A 9,259-nucleotide genomic window follows, 5' to 3' on the forward strand; every position below is an offset into this window, starting at 1 on the left:
ATGAAACGTCAGCAATGTCTAAGACACCCTACCAAAGGCACTGATCTTGGAGCCTCTGTAGATTCACCGTTTCTTGTCCTAGCTCTCCTCCTGCAACCATCACAGCTGCAGCTGGAGAGCACACCCCTTTTGGCAGAATAGTCAAATTCCATAAATGCCACCCTTTCTCTCGTCCCCTCCACATGCTGGAGGCGTCCCACAATGGACAGAATATTTCATTCACCCTCTGCTGGAGAACAATTTTTCTCAGAGAGAAACTGGGTAGATAATTCTCAACCAGATGAGGGCTCTATTCATGACAATCTCAAGTGACAAATGACAAAGCTGTTCTCTGACTCATAATACTTCATATATTTTTTTTTCTGAATCAGAATCTGTGTCACAAATTTAACCCCTTTATTCCCTGGTAGCACTTTTGAGGTCACCCATCATGCAATAATCTCTCTCTCTATTTCTACCTCTCTCTCTCTCTCTCTCTCTCTCTCTCTCTCTCTCTCACACACACACACACACACACACACACACACACACACACACACACACATCTTCAGCCAACAGAAATTCGTTAAGAAATACAAATAACAGTTATCAAACATTGAATGCCAACATCATGTTGGCTACAGGATGAAATTTTAATAACTGTTGTCCCTCAAGCACAGAATCGAAATGTGCTTGGAAACTGTCTTTAGTGGTTCTCTGGCTCCTTATCCAGGAATCTATAAATAGTGCCACACTAGGCTCTAAGCACTGAGCATGAACTAATTCTAGCAAGTTCAGAAAGTGGTGGTTTTTGCACACACCCGTAATAGTTCTCCTTTTCACTGAGACAGAGAGAGAGAAAGAGAAGGGGCAAGGGAGATTGTTTTCCCTTTGCTGGCCCTCAGAATTCAGAAGTCTTTTGAAAACGCAAGCTTCTTAAGATAAGGTGAAGAAAGCCAAGAAGGTACTGGGGCCAGGACTTTGAAAGTGGGTATATATGGCAGAAGTAGCAGCTGCAATAATCCATGGGGGTGACAATATGCAGGAAGTCCAAGGTAAGCATGGCTCAGCTAGAGTGTCACCATCCACAGGGCCCCCTCTTAGCACCAAAGGTCCTGGTGAGCACAGCTCATGTGGTTCACGTTAATATACCATATAAAGAAACAAAGAGGCTGGCTTGAAGGGTGTGACAAAGACAGAAGTCCAGAGCAAGAGAGGAGTCACTAATTAAACAATGGAGGTCCCTTTTTGTTTTGTTTTGTTTTTTGTTTTCTCCTTGCTGCCATTTATATCTTCCACAGTACTCTGAGTATTCTCAATCCCTTAATTTACCCACTAATGAACTAATGATTTGAGCAATCAAGTTCACATTCAGATTCTTATGTACAGTGTGCAAGTTGAGGAGCTGCAGTTCAGGGTAGCACGGAGGTGACAGGATGCAGATGGCTCCTAGTAACTCCTGGACCAGGAAGGTTGGCTTTTCAAGCCTCCAGAGACAAGTCAGAGCTCTAGACACTGTTGCTGTCTCCAGCTGGAACATAGCCCCCTTCTTTTCCACATGTGCTTCTCCTCTTCATCACAACAGCCACCACAGCTCCAGTGATGGCCACAGCTCCCAGGACAACCAGAACAGCGATGATCCCCATGTTGGAGATGGTGGATGGAGGAGGATCCCATCTCAGGGTGAGGGGCCCAAGCAAGCACTCCTGGTACACATGGCATGTATAATTCTGCTCCTTCCCAGAAGGCACCACCATAGCTGCCCACTTCTGGAAGGTTCCATCCCCTGAAGGCCGGATCTCTACAAGCTCTATTTCTTGGGTCAGTTCTTCCCCATCCAACTGCCAGGTTAGGGTGATGTCAGCAGGGTAGAAGCTCAGGGTCCAGCACCTCAGGGTGACATCACCTTCAGGTCTGGGGTGACAAGTTACACGTGTATTTGGGGGGTCTGAATGCAGAAGCCTCTCCTCCTCTTTTTCCAGGTATTTCTGCAGCAGCTCTGAACAGTTGTCTTTCAGGTGGCTTTCTGACTTGTGCTGAGAGATCTGAGCTACATGTTGGTCTCTGCTGTCCAGGAACTCAGGTCTTGATTCAGGGTGAGATGATCCACACCATCATAGGAGAACTGGTAGTACCAGCAAAGCAGGCACCCATCTGGACCCACATCACATAGCCTTGGAGACACTGTAGTCTGTAAGAATCCTCCACGCTCTTATTGTAACACGAACCAGGGTCATCAGGGTCATCAGGTTCCTTTCAGACTGCCGTGCTTGGGTTCTGAGTAGTCTGTGCTCCCAGTAATCCACCCCCTTCAGTCCTTGGAGTCTCAGCATCACTGTTGAAATGCACCAACTGTGTGTTCTCCACAGACAACTATGATCCGTGGCTCCCGGAGGCCAGGCTGGGGATCTCCACGGCAGTGGAGAAATATTGCAGCGAGTGTGGGCCCACAGGGATCTGAGTTCAGGACAAGCGTGTGTCCAGCAGCAGGAGAAGGGCGCAGAGCACAGGGGCTTTGGGGACCCAGAAGTGGATCTTGGACACCTCTATAAAGCAGAGTGGCAGTGACTGGATAATCTCAGAACTCAACTTCAAACTACTGTCATGAATGGAAAACACCAGACAATCTTCATTTTAAAATCAACCAAATGACACAATCACTGGGTCCAGAATCTATTGTCCTAAACACATCATCTATTTTATGTTGGAAATTCTTGTCTGCTACCGGGTCTGACAATTCCCGGCCTACATCCTGCAAGCCCCTTGCTCTCCGCCTTGCCGAGAAACAAACAAACACACACACACACACACACACACACACACACACACAAGCAAAACAAAACCGAAGGTCCCTCTCTTAACAAGCAAGAATTTGTGCTTTACTTATATTTAATTCAATTAAAAATATTACTAGACTGTAGGAATCTTCAAGAGACAAGAGTAACTTTCTAAGCACAGGAAACCTGTGAGTTTGGGTTCTACAAAGGTTCCTAGAGTGTGTCCAGGCCAGTACTGTCCAGCACTCAGCCCTACATCCAAAGGAAGGAACATGGGCAAGTTCTAGCAATCAGCATGGAAACAGGGTTTCCTTGTCTGTCTGGGTACGTAAGTGACAGATAGGCATTGAGGAGTGGCTGTTGCATGTCACCACAGCCTTCTGAAGAAGAGGCCTGTTATCTAGTGACTGCCAGGGCCAGAAACATATCTTACTGCAAAATGACTAAAGCATTCCTCCAAACGGCTGTGTGTGGATGTAGGCAGTGGGTACGTGCCATATTCAGAGAGAAAGGAAGCAATTGAATTGACCACCAGAGAATTAGGAAATAATCCACAGCAAGTTAGCCTGTACTAAAAAAAACCATTCTACCCTCCTAAAGCTGCTTCATATGTGCAGAGACCTGCTTTCAGAATTAAAGCTAAAACTTCTTTCCCTACCCATTGGCAGTCTGTGCCGGAGTGCTTTGTGTAAGCATTCACTATGAATAAAACTCACAAGTTTAACCCAGATCCCCAGGCTGTATTTATATCTAATCTCTTTGGCCCAGGAATGTCCTTTGTGGGTGGCCAGTAGCAAATAGATTTAAAGTCTATTATTCTGCTTTTTATGGGAAACAACTTAATGTGTCTGCTGCATTTTAATCTAAGGATTATATGCTTAGCCTCTGGAAAATTTCTTTTAGAAACATCAATAAGAATCTCTTTAAGCATTTTTTTTAAATCAGGAGGCCCAATTATCATTTACACATTTGTTGGTACTTAAGGCCCTGACATAAAAAGCCTTTAGCCCAAAGAGGCGAGGCAGCTGCTGCAGACTTAACAAGAAGGCCAGTATTCCACCGTATTCCACCGGGACCATCTAAACAGATACCATGCCTTGAAGTAGAGTTAGAATGACCCTTCACCCTGCAGGTGTGTTTGACCAAAGGCTGAAGCTGCAAATTCTAACCTCCTTTTGTTATTGGCTTATTTGGTTTGGTTTTGGTTTTGGTTTTTAAGATTTAAATGGATTTCAAGTTAAATGAGCAAATGCATTTAATGCCTCTACTCAAAACCATTATTTGTTTTAAAAAGCCATAAATCTCTCAGGACAAAGATAGCAGGAACCAGATAGCAAAATTTTCAAATTGTTTTTAAAGGTAAAAAATAAAGGCAGAAAAAAAAAAAAACAAGACATATCTTCGAATTTGTGGAGCCACATTCTGCCTCAGAAACAGACATTCCAAAACCATCAGGCATATAGAATATCTAACATAAAAGATAAGAGGAGGAAAACATGCAACTTGAAGCAAAAAAATGGTGCAGAAAAATAACATTTCAAAAGGTAAAAAAGTTAATCTCAGAATATCTACTTAGTTTATGAGAACACTCAGGAGCTATCAGCAACAGAAAATAAAATAAACCTGATAAATGAACAACTTTAGAAGGGCTCCAAGAAAAATGTAAGTTCTCCTTGGGAAGAGGTCTCAGAGACAAGCCAAACATCCTGCAGCAGGTCTAGAAGGAAGCTGAGTAAACAATGGGAGAAGGCGATACTGCAGCACAGAACATAAAACAGTGAATGAGCGAGTGGCTCCTTCCTGCCGCTCTGAACTCTCTGCCTTCCTGTGCTATGGCCCGCCCAGGTGCAGGCAGGAGCAGGGGTTTATTTGGCTTACAACTCCCATGTTACTACACACAGCCCATCCTTGCAGGTGACTCTGCCTGAGGCCCCAAGATAAACAGCCACTTGACAAAGTAGCAGCAGAAAGAAGACAAAGCAGCAGCAGAAAGAAGACAAAGCAGCAGCAGAAAGAAGAAACTCTGTTCTTGGCTAGGTAAGTCTCTCTTTAAACAAGACCAGCAAATGGTGCAGCTCACATTCATGGTGGATTTTCTTGCTTCAGTTGACCAGGTAGGCCCACGTCCAACCAGAGCTCTCTTCCCAAGTGCTCCTGGTTTGTGTCACCTTGGTAAAGTCATCATCACAGTGCTCTTTGGATATCAGCAAAAAACAAACAAAAAACCGAAAAGCATGTCCGTACCACAGCTGGTGATCATTAAATCGACTGACTCTGCTGACTGCCTTCACGAATGAACTCAAAGGACACAACAGAAGACCCTGTAAAGAAGTGAGCCTCGGTGGGTGCTAGTGTTCTCACAAGGACCCTGGATGCTGGAAGAAGGCGAGCAACACCCTTCCTTCCTATCAGCAACTCTGATTTCCAGCCAGGAACTCTACACCTAGCCAGGCAATCAATTATACACGAGTGTCACACTCTCAGGTATACAGCAGCTCAGAAGTCTTACCTCCCTTTTGCAAATTGTTAGAAAGCTTGCAAAATTAGAAGATAAAAGAAGGAAAAATCAGAATATGGGCCAGGGGAAGGAGAAAAGCCAATCAGAGGCAGGATACAAGGGCTACTCAGAATCCTCCTGTAGAAAGCTGTGGTTACTCATACATGTCTTTAAAAAGTCAATGATTTTTTTAAAATCAAGATAAAATGTAGCCAAGCTGTTATACAAGGCATTTGTGGACCCTATTTACACAAAACAAGATAAACTACCAGGTAAGGAATAGCAAAAAGGAACTGGACCCTTCAAAACAAACAAAGAAACAAAACAACAACAAAAGCCTAAACTTTTAAAAGAAGACAATGTTGCATCCTACATCAAGCTTGACAACTTACAAAATACATACTTTCATGTGTGCCTCACCATGAAAACAGGAATCCCTTTATAGTTAGTTGTATCAAGCTAACATGGGATCTACAGACCCTGGACTACAGGGAACACAGCATGCTCCAGGTGAGTTCCAGACTTACAAACTGCTCATGACAGGAGGCTGGGAGTATAGAGGAACTGAGCCTGCTGGGCATTGAACCTGGGTTCCTCCCTCACTTGAACCACTTATTACACATCACTCTCTGTTACATCATGGGATATATTTTCAAAAAGTCAAATTCATGGAAACAGCAAAATGGTTGACACCAGAGCTTAGGGAGCAGGCAAAGCCAGGAGTTGTGTGATGTGATTAGTGTGTTACATAATCAAAGAAAACAGAGGCTATCAACTTGGGGGTTGGGAGGACATTGGATGAGGACAGTAGCTGGGGAGGAAGGAGAGAGGGGAAAGGATGTAATTCTGTTTCAACTAAAAACATGTTTTAAGGTTTAAAAAGAAAAAATACCAAACAGGATAATCAATCAACCAAAGAGCTAACAGTGTTCCCAGCCCATGGAGGCTAACAAGATTATTTTGTTGCTGACATTACAGAAACTGAGGGTGACCCTGCTTTCCCAGGTCAACAGCAATGAAGAAATTGTTAATATACTTTATTGTTATTTAGCTCTGGAGGAGCTGAGAAAAAAGTCAGGGAGAGTTAAATCTAAGTTAACTATGGTTCCCACGGGCATTTGGTAAGTTCAGGATCTGTCTACAGAATTAGAAGTTAACCCATTTACCCTCTGAGTACGTGTACATTTGGAATGTAATTATGATCATAAAAGCAGGTGTTGAAATCAATACTCAAACATTACCACTTCCTCCTATTAAAGAGACAATAACAAAGGAGTGTTTGGACTCGAGGCATTAGAGTGAGACTCATCTGAAATCCCTGACAGTATCTCATTGTGAATGACCTCTTGTCAAAGGGAAGGCAATAATAATAATAATAATAATAATAATAATAATAATAATAATAATAATAATAAATACACAAAGGCAAAGGCACAGCTCATTCAAGGCATTGTGTGAGCTCCCCCCACATACCAGGCAGTTGCTGTCAGTGGAAACTGTACCGCAGGGCAGTGTCATGAAGGGAACCGGGAGTCTGGCCATGAAATAAGCTTTGTAAAAACTGATTAACACCACTTTTTTCCTTAAAAGCATTACATGGAGAGCTAAAACTATTTTCCACCAAGGTTTTCTTTGCTTTGATAGCTACAGAAGTGGGAGCTGCCTTGTAAATTACCAACAGTAACATCTCCACTTCCAGAGTCTTGAGTCTGCAGTAAATATAAAGAAGTCGTTGTTGATGTCCTCAAAACACAATATGGCCGACCCTCTCTAATGTCTGAAACCCAAGTGTGAGCCTCCTACAGTACAAAGGGAAAATGTTCAGCAATTGTGGAAACATATTCTTAATAGGGAAACAGTGACTCCCTCTAGACAGAGCTGGCTAAGAGCCAGAGAAACAGGAAGGCAATCCAAACCTGAGGCAGTTAGCACATCTCACATCCTACTGACACATCTGAATCCCACCCCCACCCAAATGGGTGTTTGTCATCTACTGCTCTGATTTGATAAAACAAGCGACCAACATTTCTGAGTGAATGCCAACCCTAGATGTGCCTGGGCATCCCTACTCGAGTACATTCCCACCAGGGTGGAGCGACATCTGAAGGACATGAAGAAAGCTCAACTCAGTAAAGTAAATAACAACACTGGCCTTTGGAAACAAAGGCACTGCTATAAGCAGGTCTACTTTGTATGGGTCCTTATCTTTGCTTCCTCCATTAATTAGTAACTCAAATGCCCTGCAGTCAACTCAAAGGCAAGACTTGACAATATTGACCCTTACAGGCCACATGAGAGGACGCCCACACAGTATCAGGGAATAGGGAGCATAGCAAACACCAGGTGCTATCAGAGACGCCCCATAAATACCCAGGCATTAGGACTTCCCAGAACCTTGAGGGGTAAAAACCTTTGTCCCTATTGAACAGTTAGAGAAATGGGCACAAAGAGGTTGTGCAACAAGTCAAGTTCATGCAGCCAGTCCTACATACAATTCAGTCATGCCCTAATATATCTCCTCTCAGTTCAAACAAAAGAATACACCTCAATGCTTTGCAAACCGTAAAATGTACGTTAATTATCATTATCACAGTTAGTGAGCCTGCCAGTACCGAATTCTTCCTGGGAACTAACCTTCCTGGTAACCAACCTTCCTGGTAACCAGCTGTGTCCATAAAGGCAACAATCATTAGCCTCCTGACTGTCCATCCGTACTTCCACTCCACCTAAGGAAATGTTCCCCTCAGGAGCTAGAACTCAAGCACGTGACCAGGACAATTCAATCAAAACAGAATGATGGCCTCAACCACGTGGAGGCTAGGCCCCCAGCCTCACAGCAGACACACATGAAGTCCCAGCCCCAAAGGCCATTTCCTCATACAAACCTGAAGCTGCCTGCAGGTCTCCTCTCACACAACCACACAGCCACGACGGATTCTCATAATATCCCTTAGATCCACAGCCAGCGCCCTCTTTGAGGAAGATTCACCCCAGGGCTCAATACCTACACACCAAGTGGGTAGTTTGAATTGGGTTTTCTGTCACTTTCAGCCAAGAGAATCACCTTGATACTTTCTAAAGCACATTTTGTTCTATTGAGCTACACTGACACGAACTTCAGAACTTTCTCTTTTTTGAAAATAAATCTTGAGGGGGTTACAAAGTAAATTTTAACTAGATTTTGCTTGCAAAGTCAACCCTCCTAAGGATCGCATTCTTGGCGAGATAACTCCACGCAGTATAGAACAGGCCAATTTTTCTTCTGCTACAGAACAAGTGATTTTACCTATCGGCTTTTAGTTTTCTTCAGGAAATGATATTTTAGACTGGGCCAGTGGTGCAAGCCTGTAATCTCAGCTACTTAGGATACTGAGACAAAAGGACGGAAAATTCAAAGCCAGCTGAAGGTTAGGGTTAGGGAGGAAAGTTTTTTCTTTTTTTCTTTTTTTTAAAGATTTATTTTATGTGTATGAGTACACTATAGCTACACCAGAAGAGGGTATCAGATCCCATTACAGATGGCTGTGAGCCACCATGTGGCTGCTGGGAATTGAACTCAGGACCTCTGGAGGAGGAGTCAGTGCTCTTAACCACTGAGCCACCTTTCCAATCCTAGGGGGAAGAATTTTAGCTACAGGGCTGTCTAGTTTACAGTCCTTGAAGGTCAAAAGCGTGGCACCAATTTCTGCTCAGTTATGGTGGGTCTTTGTGCAGAGCAGTGTCAACAACGGCAGAGCACAAGCAGCGTGGTGAATGGCACACAGAGGAAAGAAAGAAACGCGCATCCTTAATGAACTAACCAGGGTCTCATGAACTGTACTTATTTCTTGGGGGGGGGGGGGCAGCACCCAACAGGCCTCCTCTCTATGTAGTACGCCCTCCCTCCTCTCAGCACAGCATTCCACAAGTCTCCAGGATGTAAACCTCTGGGAAATGCTTGGTAACTCCTGAAGACCATCAACTGCACTCAAGTTTGACACCAGAACAAGCCAGTGTGGACTTTACC

At 43.9% G+C, this 9,259-nt stretch overlaps 1 protein-coding gene and 1 pseudogene across 6 annotated transcripts in view; both read right to left on the reverse strand.

Moving 5' to 3' along the window:
- Nucleotides 1-9,259, reverse strand: part of Sgms1 (sphingomyelin synthase 1) — a 266,886-nt gene that overhangs the window by 217,467 nt on the left and 40,160 nt on the right. The gene's annotated exons all lie outside the window — the stretch shown is intronic.
- Nucleotides 393-4,098, reverse strand: LOC116103737 (annotated as a pseudogene).

The sequence above is a fragment of the Mastomys coucha genome, unplaced genomic scaffold (genome assembly GCF_008632895.1).
Source record: "Mastomys coucha isolate ucsf_1 unplaced genomic scaffold, UCSF_Mcou_1 pScaffold21, whole genome shotgun sequence".
Taxonomy (NCBI): Eukaryota; Metazoa; Chordata; class Mammalia; order Rodentia; family Muridae; genus Mastomys; species Mastomys coucha.